The following is a 21,135-nucleotide window of genomic DNA, read 5'->3' on the forward strand; positions in this document are numbered from 1 at the left end:
ATTGCTGTACGCAAGTGATAAAAGGTAAAAAGGTAAAGGACCCCTGGATGGTTAAGTCCAGTCAAAGGCAACTATGGGGTTGCTGCACTCATCTTGCTTTCAGGCCGAGGGAGCTGGCGTTTGTCCACAGACAGCTTTCCGGGTCATGTGGACAGCATGACTAAACCACTTCTGGTGCAACAGAACACCATGATCGAAGCCAGAGCGCACTGAAACGCCATTTACCTTCCTGCTGCAGCGGTACCTATTTATCAACTTGCACTGGTTTGCCTTTGAACTGCTAGGTTGGCAGAAGCTGGGACAGAGCAACAGGAGCTCACCCCATTGTGCGGATTAAAACCCACCAACCTTCTGATTGGCAAGCCCAAGAGGCTCAGTGGTTTAGACCACAGCGCCACCCATAGGAAGGTATGAACTGAAGGTGGGAAACACAGTCTGGCATTATCTGAAACCAAGACTGGTAATGTTAGGATTTTGTGGTGGATACAAATCCCACCACTGCCCAGCAATTTGTGAAGGCCCTTGGCTGATTAATATTCCACAGCCTTTTAAATGTGTCTGTGGGAAGAGTGTTTTGCTGTGTTGTTTTAATTATTTATCCTGTATTTTATTCTGTGGACCGGCCTGAGATCTTATGATGAAGGGCGATATATAAATCTAATAAACATCCACAAAAGCAATCCTGTGGCTACTACCAGTTTGTCATGGATCCCTGCCATATACACCATAGATTAAAAGTTCCTGCTTCCCTTATCCTATTTCAATCATAACTAGGTATAGGCATGAGATGAAAAGACCAAGATACTAGTGTCTGAAAGTCAAACAAGCATATTACAATCTATTAAATCTTGCCATAACATAAAATAATAAATTTATGTGTGGGTAGGTTATATAACAATACTTAGTTCGATAGCTGCTTGAAGATATTGCCACTGCTTTAAGGATGCTTCATTTACTTTAATGATGTTACTGATGCTTTAGAGGGGTGTCCACAGATTTGTTCTAGTTATTATCTCTGCATTCTACAATAATCATGTGTTGTCCAAATCAGGACCCCTAGTTAAGCTGTGTCCTGACCAACCACAAGCTGTAACCAAGGTTTGTTTGAATGGATCTGGTGAAAGCTGTGTGACTTGCATTTGGTGCAAAATTTAAGCACTGCTGAATGCAAGCAGTGCTGTCGTGGAACAATTCAGAGTGCAGAGTTTGAAGAAATTCATTTTCACTTCTGATCGTTAGGGATGTGTGTGCGTGGATCACATATAGTAATAGTAATGCTCTTTCACATAAAAACTCCTTGCTCTTTTTTTTTTTTAAGCTAGTGTAGCAGATAGATGAGTCTAGATGTGTTTTCTTTTACCTAAAATGTTAATTTTCTATGTACAGGAAGGAACATATTTGGGAGCATTCAGAAGTGGTACCACAAGTTATCCTGAATGAGAAGCACCAGGATCACACATCTGACATGCCATAGACACAAATGCATGCATGGCCCTATATACTCATTCCCAGAGCACCTCTTCTGTGTGCGTGATGATGCTTGAACTCAGGATGAAAGGGAGAAACATACTAAGAGGAAGGCATGCTTGGCAAACCTTCACCATGATCAACTCCTGCCCAGAAACCCATGTCCCCACTGTGGAAGGACGTGTGGATCCAGAACTGGCCTCCACAGTCACTTACGGACTCACTGTTAAGACCGTGTTCATCTTACTTGGCCACGACTGATCACCAAAGAAGAAGAATAAGAAGAAAGCATGCATGCACACGTACTTGCAGCTAGAGAACCTCTAGTCCAACATTTGACAAATATACGCATTTTGCAAGTTTGATATAATGCAATTTTGTGTGTTATTTTTTTACTAATATTAGTCCTTACCCTAAGATATGTGTTTTTGTACTCATTACTTGGCTGGAGAACTGCATTGCAAAATTCAGAAAAAGTGTGAATTAGGGAGGATGGCTGTACTGTGGTTTGCATATTGCTTTGCAAAGTACTAATGTAGCAAGTTTGCCTTTAAATGTAAACTGAACCCGAATCCAGGAGTGTGTCCTTTCCCTCTCCCTTTGAAATATACTCAGAGTCGAGAGTGGATTTCATGCTCTTTATTCAGCTCACAGTGGTGAGGAGGAATGGAAGTTTCCCCAAAGTATCTGCTTTATATACATTATTTACACAATGGGCTGCACGTGATTGGCTAATTCCGGAATTCTCCTGTAGGCCAATCAGGTTGTGGATTCACTTCCACCTGGAGCTGGATTGGGTGGCTCCTGCAGACCAATCATACTGCTGCATTGTTCTAGGACCAATCAGACTGCTGCATTCTGAATCCTATTGTTCTAGGACCAACCAGACTGCTGCATTTTGGATCCTATTCAACTCAGTACATAACACCCTTGCTCACTCTTACCCTGTTCTCTGATCTGCTCTAACGGCATCTGTGCCTCTGCACTACATGTGGGGGCAAGGAGCTGCTGCTGGCAACAGCCCCTCCGAAAGTCTATGGTACAGCCAGTGGGTGGGCTGCAGTGCCCATCCCTGGCTCACAGCTTGTGAAATGATGGTTTAAAACATGAGACTTCAGATCATTATGATTATTTTTTTTAAGCCAACCTAATCTGAAAGCAGTCCCTTCTCCCATTCCCAGTTCCTGTGACTGATGCCAATAAAAGTCACTTTTTTTTACTCTCTTTTACTAAATAAAAATTAGGAAATACATTTGCTTGATTTATAAATGCTTTGTGTTCATCTGTCTCTGTTCAACATTTGGCTTTGTACAATGAACAGGAAATGGGAGATGTATTTCTTGGTAGACTTAAGTTTTTCTGTAAACAGATTGAACTGCTTGCCTGCCTGACCCAGCCTGAGTGGTAGCAAAGAGCAACAGCCTGGGATGTTTACATGTGCACAGAATCATTTTTCCCCTATTCATGTTTCCTTTATTTGCTGCCTTCCTGATTAGATTTCTCCTTTGCCAAGAAAGTGACATTTGAGATTCAGATGCATTTTTCTTGTGCATCCAACTCCAGATGTGCATCTGATCCTAACAAGGCACATACACCCTAAACTCAGCCCAGACTGGTCCCCCGTCAATGCCAATGGATGTGGTCTGTAGGTAGGTCATTACGCTAATTAATGTTTGTGTGTGAGGCTCTCCTACATATGAGTCTATTTATTGAAATCTTCAGTAAGAACAAGGCCTCAAGAAAGGGCACATGTTCTGTAACTCTTTCTTCCAGCATGCTGGTATCTGATACTACTAATAAAAGCAAAACAACACAAATTACACACACACACACACACACACACACACACACACTTTCATACAAACTGCAGGAAGTTCTTCTCTGCAGGCTGATGAAAAGCAAAACAACTTGTGTTCAGCAACTCACTTAGGGCACTTCCAAACTATCACTATTTTGAGGTAGGATTCAGTACCCACCAGGAAATTCAGGTTGCACGATAGTTGACCATTATCATCATCACCTTTCCACAAAATGTTAGGCATACAGCAATGCGGACAATACACAAAATCAACAATCGCAAGAACAATTTAATGTTTAAAACAGTAGTAAAAGAGTGGCATATATCACAAGTGACGGTATACAAAAATATATGTTTACATTTCAGTACTATAAATGTAACAACCTTACACCTCTTGATAGCAGAAGGAACAATGCAGAACTTTGAACAGTTTCACCCTGGTCCCGGATGTTCTAGCTACTTCTGTATCCACCAAAAGCCAAGACTCAAGTTAATCTGATCCAATTGAGTTTGACCAAAATGGCGGAAGACCCTAACAGAGGTTCATCACTGCTTGGACTTGGAGCTTTTAAGTGTGGATCCGTGCCTGGAAAGAATGGGGCAAACAGTAAGTGTGGACTGGCCCTTAGTTTTCCCAAATGAGGACCACCTCTTTGGCATAGCAATCAGGCAGCAGTTCCTCTTTTGCTTTCTTAGCTCTTCTCTTTTTTGAATCTGCAACTAGAGATATCGAGGTTTGAACTTGAGGCCATATGGATGGGAAGTATGTCTTCTACAGCTGTGGTGCAAGGAGTTGTGCCTCAGCGATCCAAAGTGTGGCGTCCCAGTAGACACATAGGAAAAAGAGCTTTGGGCCCTGTCCAAATGGTCCAACAACATGTCTAGATTTTGAGGATTGCTCACAACCTCCCCCTATTCAGTGTCCCATAATCTGTCTAGCTGCTTTTAGCAATGCACACAGTCATATATTTCATGTACCGTAAATATGCCATGCCAGCTTCCATGCCAGCTTTGTGACCCTGCAGCACGAGATGCGTAAATTATAAAGCCAAAGCCCCTTCTTTGTTCTCTTTGAAATCCCCCCATACAAATCACCACGACTGTGATGCTTGCAAAGATATAGCTGCTGACATCAGTTGGATTGCTGTGCATAATACTTATCTTGCTGACCAGAGCCATTCCCTTGTTGACCCTTAGTCGGTCTTCCATGGGAACCCTTTTCCTCTTATCCTGTCTGCCCTGCCTAGATTTTGAAGGCTAGCATCCTCTTCTGTGGGTGAAAATCTGAAAACCACAGGGCTGTGTCTCATGATCTCGTTCGTATTTTTACGTTAATAATGTTCTTGAGTTTGAAGAACTTGCATTAGTTGTGAACGGTAACCACATATCGTTTGTGACCATTGAAAATACCCACAGGCCTCCCTAGGAACTGTTGCTAAGGGATGTTTGAACTGTTTCATTGCCCCCCTGGGCCTGGTTTTAAGGAAGCAGGGGTGTGTATACTTGTGCAGCTATAGCTTCTCCCAGGCTCCTTTTCACATTTCATGTTAAAGGAACACGGGTGTTTTCTTACAAATCATACCTTTGTCTGAAGAATAGGGTTGATATAGCATGAGGTTTAATAATGGACGTGACAAGTTCAGAGATAGACACCTCATGAACAGGAAGAGAACAGAAGCCAAGTGTCCCAGACTTGTTCCATGAAAACGGCAATTTCTGGGCAAGGGTGTGTGTGTGTGTGTAGCTTCCCAGTGCAAGTTATAATTAAAAACAATGGGATTTGTACACTTACAAATCCCCCAGCCATCTTGTTCTTGTCTCAGCAAACAAAAACCTACACTTGTCGTCTCCTTTTGATGCTTCCCCGTATATTTTGATACAGCAGGACTTAAAAGCCCCAGCAGTTATAGGTTGCTATGGGGAGGGGGGCATTTTGAGTGGAGATGTGGAGTGGAAATTATTATTGTTATGCCTTTGGAAGCTAGGATAGATAGCTGAACGTCACAAGGAAGGAAGAGGCTGCTGTGTTTCTCTGGTACAAACATTTCTGTTTTTCAGGGAGAGTTATGGCTCACAAAGTTCCTTTAATTAGCCAGCCTTCCTTCTGACACACATTTCACCCAGTGTGGCTTAACTTCTGTAAGCATTCCTCTGTCTCTGAGCTGCCCTTCGATTTTTACAGAACAGCAGCCATTCCAAAGGCCTTCTGTCTTTCTGCTTCTGACTTTGCAGAGAAGGGGAAAAACTGAGGTAATAATTGTTATTTCAGAGACCAAATCCCTTTGGAAAAATTCCTGCTGCTTTTTCGCAGATGGCGCTGGCTGGTTTGTTTGTGGTAGCTGTGGAAAGGCTCTCCCTGCCAAGAAACACATCCATGCATTGGGGCTAGCAAGCAGAAATTCAGCAGGTAAAGCTATTCCTAGCAAGTGGGAAGCAACAGTCACTGTGCACCACGGCTACCACCTGCATCATTTGTCAACCACATAAAACTGAGGTGGTACAAGGATTAGACAAATTTATGGAGGATAAGTCTAATAATGGCTATTAGCCACAATGGCTATTTTCTACTTCCACTGAATACCAATTGCTGCCAACTGAATGCCAGTCACAAGTGGGAAGAGTATAAGGTAAAGGTAAAGGGACCCCTGACCATTAGGTCCAGTTGTGACCGACTCTGGGGTTGCAGCGCTCATCTCGCTTTATTGGCAGAGGGAGCTGGCATACAGTGGCTGGTCATGTGGCCAGCATGACTAAGCCGCTTCTGGCGAACCAAGCAGTGCACGGAAACACCATTTACCTTCCCCCTGGAGCGGTACCTATTTATCTACTTGCATTTTGACGTGCTTTCGAACTGCTAGGCTGGCAGGAGCAGGGACCGAGAAACGGGAGCTCACCCCGTCACGGGGATTTGAACCGCCTACCTTCCAATCGGCAAGCCCTAGGCTCAGTGGTTTAATCCACAGCGCCAGCCGTGTCCGGGAAGAGTATAGTCACACTCAGATCCTGCTTGCAGGCTTCCCATAGACATTTGGTTGGCCACTATGGGAATAGGATGCTGGACTAGATGGGGCACTGGCCTGATCCAACAAGCTCTTTTTTATGTTCTTATGAATTCTCCACCCTGTGGCTCCTTCCTATATCAGCCCAACTCAGAAGCACCTACCTTTTGGGGCTTGTGGGCACAGGAGAAACTGCTATGCCTCCTAGCCTCATTGCAATCTATTCTATTTGCTATGATGCAACACTTATTTCAAGCCTAATTTTGGGGAGGGGGGCACCCTGTGGACACCAGGGATGGCCTCTGAGACCACATGTGTGCTCGTGGGTGCCAAAATGGAGACTCCTGACCCAGTCTTTCTTGAAAACACAGGCAGTCATGGCATGGACTCCTGACATGCAACCACAGGCATTCAGCATTGTAGTCAATTAAGCATAGAGCTATTGAAATTAATGGGCCTTCTAATAGTCATGTTCATTAGCTTCAATGGATCTACTCTGAATAGGACTAACATTGAATACTAGCCTCAGTGTGGCCAAGTGGAATGGAAATGAAGATATGAGAAGATATGGAGAGTTTCCATGATAGGCAAGGGCTTTTTCTTTATGTCCACCCATCTCCACACCAGTTTCAAGAGGGCAGAAAGTCTACTTGAGCAACTTTTTGATTTGTCTGCTGAATTTGTGTTGTCAGCCAGCTTTCAAGGATGGGGGAGGGGAAACCTGGCAACCCTAAAAAGAGAGAGAACATTTTTCATCTCATACAACAATTCAAAATGTGATGCTTCCCCAGCACCTGCCAGATGCCCAAGAGACACTGCTTGTTACATCTCCAGAGTCCCAGCCTCATTTATATTTGCTTGTTTGACAAGGTTAGCTAAGATGTTTTGGCAACCTCCACCCCTCCCAAAGATGCTTATGAACAGAATTTGGCCCCCCCAAAAAAATATTTAGTGACAAGTAGTCTAAAAGGTGGCAGCAGTCATAAAAGAACAGCTGTATCACGGCTCCTTTTGGAGCCCAGGTTTCTTTGCTCAAGTCTCATCTGGGCAAATTTCTCAGAAGCAGGTGATTCCAAACAGGAAATCATCTCTCTCGCTCTTGCTTTTTTCCTCCAGAAATCTGAGCAAAGGAATGGCAGGCGAATGGTCACAATCTGTTTCTACTCTCTCGCACATTTAAACATCACTTTTCACCTCATCAGGACAGAACTTGCAGCGTTTATCCCTCCTTGACAGCGCTTGGAAGACAACTCTTGATGCCTTCTCCTTTAGCAACAGGTTTCACCGTGGCTAATGAGCTGCCCATGTTGCAGAGTTCTGCCATTCTTCCTCAGATGAATCTTATCTGATTAGGAGAGCGGGGGACTCCATCCAGTTAAATTATGAAGAATTTGCTGCTTCCTCCCTATAGTGTCATCTTTGCCCTTCATGGCTTTGTATTTGTGTTAAGGTTAAATGCCACTCAGCACTGGCATAGAGAGGGAGAGAATGCTCCACTTATATTGCTCCCTACTGTTATTCTTTCATCTTAGGGTTACCTTTTTCAGTTGGTTGAGTCACCAGTTGCACCAGTGGAGGGGGGCAGGGGGCCACATCTCCAAACTGGAGAAAGTCCTGGGCACCCCACACGACTGCAACCAATCCCCTGCATGTCCAGCAATCCCATTCACACCTGCCAGGCGTGAAAGAATGGTTTTCACTTATTTCAGGTCTAACTTGTGTGTGATTTTCCTGGAGAGAGCAGAGGAGGAGGCTGCAATCTCAAGGAAGCTCCCTGGCAACCATTAGTCATCTGTTGGAGCTAATGCAAGGCTTTCCCCTCAAGCCTCATTGCAGTGGGGGAGGCATTGAGGAATAAGGGTATTGCAGCTACGGAGGGAAGCTTTATCTCTTATTGGTTCTGCTCCAAACCCTTCCTTGGTGTTTTTGCCTGGCTGGAATGTGCCATGGAACTCTGATAATGCTTGCTGGATGCAGAGGAGTATGTGTAGAAACGAGCTCACAGTACAAAGGTAACATTCACATTCATTGCTCTGCCCACTTTTGCGTGTGGCCTTTGGATCTCTGCTCAGAGGAGAATGTGTTTTTTGGGCTGAAATATGTCCCCCATGCCTGCAGTACATAAAGGCCCTTTTCCAGATGAAGTGCTGGAGGGGGCAACTGAGGACCAGGCTTCCTAAGTGGCGCTGCTCTGCATGTGGAATGTTCACCCCAGAAAAATGTAGTATAAACACCAACAACTGGGAAGCACTGGCCTGCAAGCGCTCCAATTGGAGAACAACCATTGCCAAAGGTGTCATGGGCTTTGAAGACACTCAAACTCAGGACGCAAGGGAGAAATGTGCTAAGAGGCATGTTCGGCAAACCCTCACCATGATCAACTCCCGCCTGGAAACCTATGTCCCCACTGTGGAAGGGGGTGTGGGTCCAGAATTGGCCTCCACAGTCACTTATGGAGTCCATGTTTATGGAAGACAGGTAGGTAGCTGTGTTGGTCTGCCATAGTTGGGGAAAAAAATTCCTTCCAGTAGCACCTTAGAGACCAACTAAGTTTGTTATTGGTATGAGCTTTCATGTGAATGCACAGTACAATCTTACTCGGCAATGAGTGATCACCAAAGAAGAAGAAGACAACCTATATTTAACAGTGGGTGGACAGATATAGGGCCAGCTCTATTTTTATGCAGGGTGGGGTGGCTGCCTCAGGAGGAAGATGCTGGGGACAGAGAGCAGTGGTGAGGTACTGGAGAAGAGAGCTGTCTGTGCCATGCACCTTGCCCCTCACCACCTAAGCTAGACATCTTGTCAGCCAAATGTTGGTGATGCCCTGGATGGCTGGAACATTTGCTTTGAATATTAGGATGTGTTTTGTCCCTATGAATATTCCTCTTCATTCTGTCCCTCCACATGTGTAAATATGAATCTATAACACACATATTTCCATGTTAATTGTGGGTAAGAACTGTTCTGTTGCAATGTTATGATTATTTTCCCCAAAGTTAGCTGACTTGAGCGTCCAACCACATGCACTAATACGCCGACAGATGTATCAAAGATGTGCCGCAGAGTGCTTTGTTGAATTTCCAAAAACATAGAGGCTGTGCACACACTCCTGTTTACCTGGCATCCAGTGCTCTCCCATCACTGGTTTGGGAAGTGGTGTACGTACAAATTCAGCCACAATCCATATCTATCCTGTTCTTTCCTGGAAATACTGCATTCTGGCACATTTCTCCCCAAACCTGCTTCAATCCAAATTGAGAAAAAGATGCACTTTATGCTGGCAATGTGTACACATCCCTGGTGTTAAAAGATCCAGGGAATGACATTCAAAAACAAATTCCTCACATCTCATGCCATTCAGTGTAACGTTCAAAGAGGTTTCTGTCTTCTGTAGGCTTTGAAACAAATCACCTATATGAGAGAGAGAGAGAGAGAGAGAGAGAGAGAGAGAGAGAGAGAGTGTCCTGAGCCAAACTTCACTCACTTAGACACATAAAAACCATGCATGAAATGTAGCCTCCACATGGGAAGCACATGTGTCTAGGCTCCATATGTTTTCTCAGTAAGGAGAAACCAGGGGAGTCCCTGAGGTTTTGCCTTGCAGCTGTTCAGCTATTCTATATGGCCACAGAAAGTGTTCCCCCACCCCTGGTCTCTCTCTCTCTCTCTCTCTCTCTCTCTCTCTCTCTCTCTCTCTCTCCCAAATCTTAAAACTTTAGTGGAACTCCTAGGATGGCATTTGTAATACAGTTCCTCATATTTCAATGCACGCTGCCTCAGGCCTCCCATTAACAAGTCAGACCTTGAGCGGAACACAAGCCTCCAATTTCTCGGCAATCAGGATTCAAAAAAATGTGAACTGACCCAAAGGGCAAATGGAGGAGGAGGAGGAGGGCTGGGAGCAGATCTTCAGCTGTTTCTTGTTACTGGACATCATTTCTTTTAGGAATGAGCCTTTCCATCCTCTACTCCTCCTGCTCATGTTAGCTCTTGCATCTGGTTTATTGCATTAAAAAAGAAAAAAATGAAATACCTTTGCATGAACATTTTTTGGTGTTAGTTCAAACAATTACATTTAAAGGGAAATGCATTTTGTGTGTGTTTTCTGGACATTTTATTGCAGTATCTGGCATTTCTGCTGTTTTTCTGGTACTCTCTTCAAAGGGAAAATGAAAGCCTAAAATGAAAAGTATGTGTTTATGCAAGAAATTTCCTCTGCTCTCTGCCTAGAAAACTCCACTGCAGATGGTCAAATGCCTAGCAAAGAATTTCTAGTTTTATAGGACCAGTTAGCTAAGACCATGGTAGCCTCCAACCTAGATGGTTTTTGAACTTCATATCCTACCAGCAATTCCTTATGCATAACAGCTTTCAATCTTTTCTCCTTCCAGCTCTCTGTTGCATCCCTTCCTCTTGGAGATCTAGGTGAAGAACATGGAAGGTATAGAGCCTAAAGGTCATAATGCAAGCATTAAGTAGGGAGTTTTCCTAGAAAATGCATGTAAGCATGTTCTTTCTTTCTTTCTTTCTTTCTTCCTTCCTTCCTTCCTTCCTTCCTTCCTTCCTTCCTTCCTTCCTTCCTTCCTTCCTTCCTTTCTTTCTTCACCTCTCTCCTTCCCCCAATATGCACGCTGGGTTGTATTAAACTACCTTGTACTTAGAGTAGATCTATTGAAATGAAAGGCCATGACTAACTTAGGTCATGGGTCTACTCATTGGTCAACCCACTATATACAACTCTCTGGAACATACAGATTCCTGCATAGATGGTCATGAGCATTATTTCCCAGACTTGTGCATATATACAATGCACACCACAACACAACACAACACTGGCACACGCTAGCACACAAGCAAACATGTACTCTCTCCCTCCCTCTCCCATACTCTGGCATAAGTCCACCTTCAACAGAAAGTAGTAGTTGTGGAGGCGGAAAGGAACTTTGATTCCTTTCTGCCAGGCAGCCAAAAACAGCATGGGAAATGGAATATCCACCCCCCCTTCTCTACCTACCCGCAGCCTAAGTTGCTTCCTTCCTTGAAGCTTATTGCCTTAGGAAAGCACTAATCAGTTGCTGAGACAACCAAATCCTACAGGACCATAGAAGGCCTGACAAATTTATAGTGAGATGTACTTTGGTAGGATCATGCCAAGTTGATCAGCTGCTGGGACGAGCTCTGCAGTTCAGTGGGCTTCAGCTCAACAGCTCTGAAGCCCACCCAGCTTCTTCTACGTTGGCTGTAGCCACATTTGTACAGCTCCCACACCCCTCTCCAAACGAATCTATTGATTTGACACGTTCCCATTGTGCTTTCAAGGACATGCCTTAGACACAGACCATAGAGACGAGTTGTGGATCAGGTTTGGGGCAAGATGGGCCTAATTCACAAGGCCTGGTAGAGACAGCAAGACAGATTTGTCCTCTATATCCTTGTCATACTCGGTTCTTCATACAGATAAACTTAACAGATCAATCTTAACTGATTCATTTAGGGTTTGTGCCAGAATCAGAATAAACAAAAATGACTATGTAGTCATGCCAGACATCTGTAGTTTATATCACTCAGAATTTTTGTAACCAATCTGCCTAGCCACCCACGTGCCCATTAATGTATCTTGCTTCTAAGATGTTGCAGGAATACAAATCTTTATATAGTTCTAATCTATGAATAGTTGACTGTGGATTTCCAATCCTTGCTGTAAGCGGCTCTCACAACATCAGACACATGCTTGTTTTTATATTTTGTTTGGTAGGGCCATGCCATGTGATCAACTAATACAGAGTCTAAATGCATTTTTGCTGTGCCCTCTGGTCTGTATTACTAGTACTTGGATGGATGAGCCTGGTGGGCATGACCTAAGTCACCTGTTCCTATCTGGGTCCTAAGTACATCACCAGGGTAGACCTAAGGGACAAGGTGTGTGTTTGTGTTTGCAATTGTCCATAGAAGACATTGCTGGACCAGGAAAGGCTGGTAACATGCACTGTTTGCTTCAAGGCCGGATTCTTGCCACGAACTCACTGTGGGGCCCAGAAAGTGCAGGAGCTGCAGCCCAGTTGCTGACAGGAGTGAGACCAGGGGCAAAACAAGGGTTTCTTTCACCCAGGTCAAAGACCCAGTTTGGCACCTCCCCATGCGTATTTGCATCCAGACACACACAGAGACTGGGAGCCTCAATGGCACCTTTCTGGAGGCTTCACCCAGGGCAAAAAAACCCAGCTAGCCCACCCATAGCTATGGCACTGCACTGTGGGGTGGGTCATTGAAGACACAAAAGGCTTATAATAGCTCGGTTTGTTTGATAATGGGAGCCGTCAGCCAGGCAGAATATGATGGTGGCCTGGAGGGGGAGGTTGCCGAGGTAACAGAGGGAGTGATGTCCCCAAAGGAAAAAAGGTGTCCTTTTAAACTGAGGTTTTGAGCAAGGGTTTTTGGGGCGGAGAAAGGAGGTGCCAGAATGCCATGTGTGCTGGACCAAGAGATCAGGAGGTGTGGCTGGCAGCCGCTTTGGACCCAAGCTAGCAGAAGCTATGAGTGGAGCAATGAGAGACACGCTTGAGGTGTAAAGTTCTGCACTGCCTCCATCAAAGCTCAGGTTGTATGTGTAAAATAAAATATATTGCTCAAAGACACTTGCTTCCGCTGTGCCTCCTTCCAAACGAACACAAACCTTGGTTAAGTGCCATGACCCCTGGAATCTTGCTACCACTGTAACAATATCTTTGCCTGTGACCTTCACTTCTCCATCTCCAACCCCCTCAGTCATTTGAAAGTCTCTTGCTCCATCTGTCCCTTGCTTCCCCTGATGCCTGGACCAGAAACCTCAATCATTTGCCTTGTAGAGCAAATGGCAGTTTCAAGGGTGGACCAACTTGGATCGGGAGACTGGCATGGGGAAAGGGTTAATACGTGTGCACACATATACAGACATGCACACACATCTCCAAGGAAGTTCAGCCCTGCCCCCCATGATTATACTTACCATTTTTGAAGACTGTGGAGGACGCAACCCATGATCTCCACTGCCCCATCCAGCTGCAATCTAGCAACCCTCTTCTCAACCCTGTCTCAAGGCCTGCTCATCAATTCCTCCTTTTCCAAGGCTGAGAGACATGTGGCGGTGCGTCCATTGCAAAATGCACATTTCTTTCTGACATGGTGGAGATTAATGTGCTTCCTTTCACTCCAAAGGGCTGCTCTGCTTTGCTGAATTGAGGAAGTCTGTCATTTATAAAAACATGAGGTTAATGTCAGGGCAGTTTGTTAGACAGCAGGGGTGAGCCCAGACGGCACATAGGCAGGGGACATCAATTAAGAAATGGGGGGTGGGGGGATTGTTCAATGGCATAGTCCTGCTCAATGAAATGAACAAAAAGAGCTTTCTTTCTGGTACTACCCAAGGGAAGCTGCGTTGGTTCAACAAGGGGTAAGGAAAGCCATGATTTGCGTCAGAGAGGCTGCAAGGCAAATTTCTCAGAAGAACTCTGGGAATGAATGGGAGCCTTACTTGGAATTTGCTTTTTCTCCAGACAGTGCAAAAATCTATGCTGCCCTCAGAGGAGCTGGTTCGGTATCTATCAATTCCATTCTGTGTAATCAGCTTGTTGCACAATCAATGCACATTTGTTTTCCTTTTATATGCTCTTTTACTGCTTCTGATCCTTGCTTGATTGGCATTTATGTGGCTGTGATGGGATTTCTGAGGGGGAAACAGAGTTCTGATACAAACATTTTCCATTTTGTTTTGTTTTTGTTTTTTAAGATGACAATGGTGCTATTCCAGAAGAGTGTCTTGTGCCAGGAGGGTTACATTCCTTCCCCAAAACAGTGCCCAACCAATTACATGAACTTTCTTGTTCTGTTTTAAAAATGTATTTATTGGAAGCTCTGTACTTCTCTCCTAAACACAGAGTGTGTGTTTTTAAAAACGAAACCAATAGCACCCCACCCCTATGCACTCCTGCAGTAAAGCAAAGTCCCCCACTTCCCCATGTATTACATGCTGACAGAATTTTGCAGTGTTCATATTTTGCACAAAGAGCAGGATGTGACTGTGCCTCCCTTAGACTTATCAGGCTCAAAAGGCCTCAAAACACTAGAGACTTCTGCAGTCGGTATATTCCCTGTAGCATTTTAAACAGCAAGTGCCAAACTGAATTATCTGACATAATAACTTCACAGCTTAATCCTCAGGTGAAAGTCTTCTCAGGGAAGTGAAGGTGTGGTCTGTTCCCAGTTGTTCAACTTCAGAAACTAGCCGGCTTGTTATGCAAAAGTACCTCACTGATGCAATTCAGCGTGCACAATCTTTTCCCTCACGCAGATTGCACCATGCTGCTATTCTGATGTTAACAGCACTCTGCAGAACCCAGTGCCAGCCATTAAGATTTCAAAACTAGGAGCTGGGAGAAACCTCTGGAAGAAATGTAAGCAGAGGAGCCTGAGCAGAGAAAACACTGCTACGGAAGTAGCCAGGGATGTGGGCGTTCAAAAGACTGGTGAGCCAGCAAGGCATCTACTGCAGGAAGTGGCACCATGAAAATCTAGATGTCTGCTTTACGTTGTGGTGCCAAAGAAAAACACTGCAATGGTGTGGGGGCCCAATGTAGATTCTCCCCAGCAGAGCACAGATGAATGAATACAGGTGTGCTGGAAGCCCATGGTGTGCAAAGAGAGGCAGAGAATGGAGGGGTGGTGCTGGGGAGGCAGGCCAGGCCTAGCAGAAGCAGCCTTCAAGAAAGAAGAGGGAAATTCAGTATTCAGTCAGCATTCCGCACCCCCCACCCCCACCTCCAACCTACCTATTTGCACTTCCTGAAACAATAAGCAAACTTACCTTTTGGAATTCACATTTCTCTGAATGTTGCGATTCACTTCTCCAACCAAACGATGCGTACACAAATGGATATGCAAGGTGATAGTGGGCATAGAAATGTATGTATTAGTGAAAATAACATACAAATATGTATTCTGTTGGGGGAAATGCTTACAAAATGTGTATATTTGGGACCATTACATACAAAAACGCTGGACTTATGGTTGGAAAATGAGAAATGGAGAGAAACCAAAACTGATGGAATTAACTCTCCCTGCCTAGACCCAATGGATATTTGGTTATGGTAAGACTTCCTCACTTATGACTTCCTAGCTTACATTTGTGCAACACAGTCCTATACAGTGGTACCTTGGGTTAAAAACTTAATTCGTTCTGGAGGTCCGTTCTTAACCTGAAACTGTTCTTAACCTGAGGTACCACTTTAGCTAATGGGGCCTCCCGCTGCTGCCACACAGTTTCTGTTTTCATCCTGAAGCAAAGTTCTTAACCTGAGGTACTATTTCTGGGTTAGCGGAGTCTGCAACCTGAAGCGTCTGTAACCTGAAGCATCTGTAACCCGACATACCACTGTATATGTCTCCCTAGTACAGATGCTAGAGGAATCTGTTGGAAATGGACTATCAAGTAGATTCTTCCCATCCTCAACTCAACCCTTATCACAGCATAGACTCTTGGTATGAATGGTTTTTGACTTAGTTCTCTACAATATAAGAGGGTTTTTTATTTCAATATTCACACATTATGAGTAAATAAGTACATAAATTGCTTTGTAATGTGTGTTATTTAAGACTCTTTGTTGTTTGTGCTGAGAAAGGATCGAGGGGCTACCCCTCTGGGAATTCGTTAACTTTGATAGGAAAACACACAGAGATGGTAACCAATTTGTAAATATATGGTGATGCAAGCCCATTGTGTGCTATGAGATATGTGAAATAAATAAATGCATATTTCCACATCAGCAGCTGAAAAGATGGAAGAAAGTCTTGGGCAAAGTAAATCAATTGCAGTGGTTTAGAAAACACCAGATTAAAGAGCCAATGAGCGACAGATGAAGCCACATTTGCACATCCCTACTTAGAAGAAAAACCTTCTGAATTTAAAGGGACTTACTCCCCAACAAAAGTGTATTGGATTGTCTTATCTACTACACCACACCAGTTCTTGAAAAATCACAGATTTGCACATGCAGACACACAGACACAAATCTGGCTTTGTCAGAGATGGAACACCTAGCCTTGCTTCCTTCATTAACTTCTGTGTGGACGAGAAAGAAAGAGTAAGAAATGGTCCACTACCACTACGCAGCCAGTCCTGAACAGTTCAACCCCCACATAATGTGCCGCTGTTCTATATTTCTGTGTCAGACAGAAGTGGCTCACTCTAGAAATATGCGAGCCCTGATGTGACAAAGCAGCTGGCTGATTAGAAGCAGTTAGTATTCTTCACAATGCCAACAAAATATTTTATCAAGATTTTCCCCCTGCCCCCCACTGCAGACTATTTTCCTTTAATGCAAACATGAAATGGTCTGCGAGATAAGAAGTCCATTTATACAAGTTCACACTGTAGCAGCCAAAACAGTGCCAGGGGAACAGAAACCGCTCCCCTCCCCTGCCCCCCTGATCTCCCCAATCAGCTGGCCAGCAGGCACACACCCCACCGTTTCCTCACATTCTGCCTCTGTTCTCACAATTCCCACTACAAACTTTGGCTGCCCAGACTCTTCCTGCCTGCTCTGGAGACTTCCACTAATGCAGACAAAGCCAAGGGCTGTGAGGCTGGGGGAGAGATAAGGTGAAGAGAATTCACAAGCGGCTTGGAAATGCCTCTGCTCCACCCTGGTGTAGCGAGACACTCTTTGCTGTAGCTAAGCCCATGTCTGTCAATAGTCGCCTTTGGCAGCTCCAAAGAAGGAAATCCTGCTGACAACTTTCCTAGACAATCACATCCATTGCCAAGTGCGCTTATGGTTGGGAGGTTTATCTTAATGGCTGCTAACCAATCTTTGCCTCTCTGTAACATAAATCATATGCAGAACCTTTACCTCTGTTTTGCTACTTTTATTATATAATATAGAAGGAGCAAACCCAGACATGAAGATTTCCAGTTATAAGAAAAGCTGGATGCTGGAGCAGACAACCTAAGGACGTTATAGAAGTTCCTTTGTTATTTTCTTAAAGAAAAGCCTGGATGGTGGTTGCATATAATTAGTAGTGATGGCATATAATTAGTTATATTGATTCATACTAGGAAAGCATAGCACTTGAGAGGCGTTTAGATGTTGCTGCATTACAGTCTATCCACCCTTGAAAACAGGTGTGATGAGTTAGATGGGGTTCATTTGTGAAATTAAAAGTGGTGTTCTGAATGTGTGCACTAACTTTTAATCCCAGTAGCTCAGCTTTCAAGGGGCATACACATTGTGATGTGTTTTATATATTTCTTGGGTCTTTTTGAAAATTGGTGCATCGCAGGTAAAGGTGAAAGACTCCTGGATGGTTAAGTCCAGCAGAAATCAACTATGGGGTGCAGCACTCATCTCCGTTTTCAGGCCAAGGGACCTGGCATTTGGCCGCAGACAGCTTTCCGGGTCATGGCGAAGCTGCTTCTGGCAAACCAGAGCAGCGCACCGGAACGCCATTTACCTTCCTGCCAGAGTGGTACCTATTTATCTACTTGCACTTTGAAGTGCTTTCGAACTGCTAGGTTGGCAGGAGCAGGGACCGAGCAACGGGAGCTCACCACGTCACGGGGATTCAAACCGCCAACCTTCTGATCAGCAAGCCCTAGTCTCTGTGGTTTAGACCACAGCACCACCTGTGTCCCACTAATTAGGGCATACTTCTACTCAAAGGAACGGTGTGCTGAACATGTGAACCACATTTCATTCTAATACCTCAGTACCTAGGCCAGCTGTAGCATTACCAACAAATTGGCAAGCAGTGGAACAAGCAAGCTCACAAATGGAACGCTTAACAGGTGAGTTAAACGATAGGCCTCATTTCTGTTGGTCAATAATGAGTACCCCGCTAGTGCCCTGCCCTGCTTTCCACTCCCTTTTAGGATGCTTAAAGCAGATCACAGGATCATAAAAGGACTGGAAACATTTCCCAGAAAACTAGTAACATTTATTAAAACCTCTGAGCAGTGATTTTGAAAAACCCCAAAACGTGACATACAGCCAATAAAAAAACACCAATTATATTTAAAATCCTGCTGGAACAAGAAAGCTCCTGCCCTCTTCCTGAAATCCTGTAATGTTAGGTGAGCCAGACCAAGAATGCCCTTGAGAGGCAGTTCCCTGGCTGAGGTGCCTCAGCTGAGAAAACTCCTGCTCTTCCATGTTCTTACAGACTTCGTCAGCTGATGTAATCTGAAGCAGATCTCTTTGAGGTATGCTGGGACAAGGCCATAGATAACATTGTAGGAAACTGGTAACTTGCATCTTGAATTGGGTCTGGGAACTTACATGCAGCCATGTTGCATATTATGTTTACATTATATGCTATCTTTGCCTTTCTCTTGTCATTTGGCTACAGCCAGGGCCGTCTTAAGCATATCCGGCACTGTGGTGCAAAGATCCCTCCGCCACCCCCCCCCGGGCAACCCCAAAACAAAGGAGAGGTGTATGGAAAATGTCTTCTGCCTCCCCCACCGCCCCGATCCCTGGCGTGGCAGCGGCGATCAAGCAGGAAAACGTGCTGGTGGACATGCTTTTCGGTGTCAGGGCGCCCGAGAAGGCAGCCCAGAAAAGCAGCCCAGGAAGGCTGTGCACCACCTTTCGCCAGGATCAGGAGGAGGACAACGACTGGGAGCAGGGGCGTCTTTAGCAGATGCAGAGGCTTGGGAGGGAAGGTGCACACAGCTTCCATCCTAAGCCTCTGCGGGGATCGCTCTCCTCCTGCGGAGGCTTGGGAAGGAAGCTGCACAGCCATATAATTGGCAGGGTGCAGCTGGCGGGCGTGCAGGGAAAGGGGAGGCTGCCGGCGAAGCCATGCAGCTCCCCCACTCGCGAGGGTGCCCCTGAGAGGCCGGCACCCTGGCGCAGTGAATCACTAACACCAATGGGAAAGACGGCTCTGGGTACAGCGTTTTGCACTAACTGCATTTTTAAAGATGTTTTCAAGGGTAGCCCCAAGAAGGATGCATTGCAATAGCCAATCTAATGGATTCCATAAATATGCATGATAGATACTAGGTCTTTGAAGAAGGAATAGCTAGTTTGTCAGCTATAACTGGAGCTGGCGAGTTGTCTATTTCATTTTATTTTGTCTTCTTCTTTAAAAAAAGGGGTGGGGTGGAGTGGGGTGGGAAATCCAGTTAAGAGAAATTGAAATCCAGTTCAGATTTCACATTATCTGAGGTCTCATGTTATCCACAATGATAATCACATCCATATTGCCCAGATACAAATTCAGTGTGTTTGATCTATCTTCTCTCTAATTACCATATGACATAATCTAGAACCCAATCAGCTGCTCCTGAGTTTGAAGGAAAAGAAAAACAGAATTGGATGCTACCTTAAAAAATGCTAATAACCCCAGTCATTAAGAGATTATCATTTTCAGTTGTTCAACTCCCATCAACTCCAGAAAGCATGGCCAATGTGTTATGTGGGCTAGGTCTGATGGGAATTAGATTCAAAAACATCTGGAGGGCACCAGATTGGGGAAGAGAGACATGAATATTAAATGGGATTGAGCCTGCAGTAATTCGCAGGCATATTCACAAGCTGTTGAATACACAGCAGCACCCTGGGGACCCTCAGATTTAGGAAGGTCCAAACTAACCTACGACAGAACCCACACCCCAGCCACACTTCTTAAGTTGTAATGATCAACAATGTTGAAAGCTTCTGAAAGATCTAGAAAGAGTATTGCACCACCTGTACATTTCTAGATGTAGATTATCTGCCATTAACTTTCAAAAGCGGCTCTGAAGCCACTTGGAGTTAATCCACTATCTTTGATTTGTACAGTTCCATTTCTGTATTTCTGCTGTTTTGAATGTTTCTACAGGCAGGAAATGCACATTTGAAAGACCAAAAAATATAATTACTGTCTCTTGCACAATTCCCGACTCTTGAAAAACCTTGCTTGGAAAGCAGACACTGGAGAGACAGATCTCCAGGCAAGATGAGGAGGGATGAAATCTCCTGAAATGTAAACTATGCAAAATTACTTTTGAATTCCAGACTTTGCTGGGATCTAAACTTATTTTTCATCTTTTAGCCTGGGAAAAGTTTCTTCCTGCTACTATCTTTTTGTGGACTCCTCTTGATTCCTTAAGATTAAAAATGACGCATGCATCCCTGTACACAGCACCACCATTAACCCAAACCCTTTGGGAACATCTGCAGAGGCAAGAAGCTCAGTCTTCTTCACCAGTGTTCCATGGTGAAAGGAAGCTGCCCCTTAGCACTTTCCGTCAACAAACCATGTGATCAATGAGTTTCACCATGGGCTCTTTATGTTGCCCTGATCTGGATGGATAGGGTGGAGTACCACTTCATCTTCCTGCCCCAACAAAGAACAGGAGAAAGAGGGATTAGGCAGGATCTGCTAACAGCTGCTTGTTCCTTCATTAGTATGGCATGGTTCACACTTCCAGAACCACAAGAACCAGTTGCCATGGCAGGCTACATCTGTATCAGTGAGAAGCGATGCATGTTGCTCATTAACTATTATGTGGTTTGTGGCATTTGCCAAGTTATATATGTACATGGTTTCCATGAAAAATGTTAACCAGATGCAGACCTGCTTTGCTTTTCAACAGAGCTGGGGAAGCTTATGGCCCTCCAGATGTTGTTGAACTACAGCTCCCATTACTCCCTGACCATCGGCTGTGCTGACAGGGGCTGATGGGAGTTGAAGTCCAGGAACATCTGGAGGTCCACAGGTTCCCCACCCTGATTTAGAAAGATTGCATGCTCTGGAAGCAATACATGGGACAATGCTGTATCTGCCAAATGTCATCCCTTTTAACAGAGTACTTTTGTCAACTCTCAGAATGCTTCCACTTTACATTCC

General features: G+C 44.6%; 1 long non-coding RNA gene across 1 annotated transcript; it reads right to left on the reverse strand.

Annotated features, from left to right (window-relative positions):
* Window positions 1-8,921: 8,921 nt before the first annotated feature.
* Window positions 8,922-13,466, reverse strand: LOC309526015. The gene is made up of 3 exons (XR_014216619.1): window positions 13,253-13,466; window positions 10,613-10,688; window positions 8,922-9,678 (listed from the first exon to the last, which is right to left on the reverse strand). It is a non-coding gene; the product is annotated as an uncharacterized lncRNA (long non-coding RNA).
* Between the last annotated feature and the right edge of the window lie 7,669 nt (window positions 13,467-21,135).

The sequence above is a fragment of the Podarcis vaucheri genome (genome assembly GCF_965113315.1).
Source record: "Podarcis vaucheri genome assembly, chromosome: 2".
NCBI lineage: Eukaryota > Metazoa > Chordata > Lepidosauria > Squamata > Lacertidae > Podarcis > Podarcis vaucheri.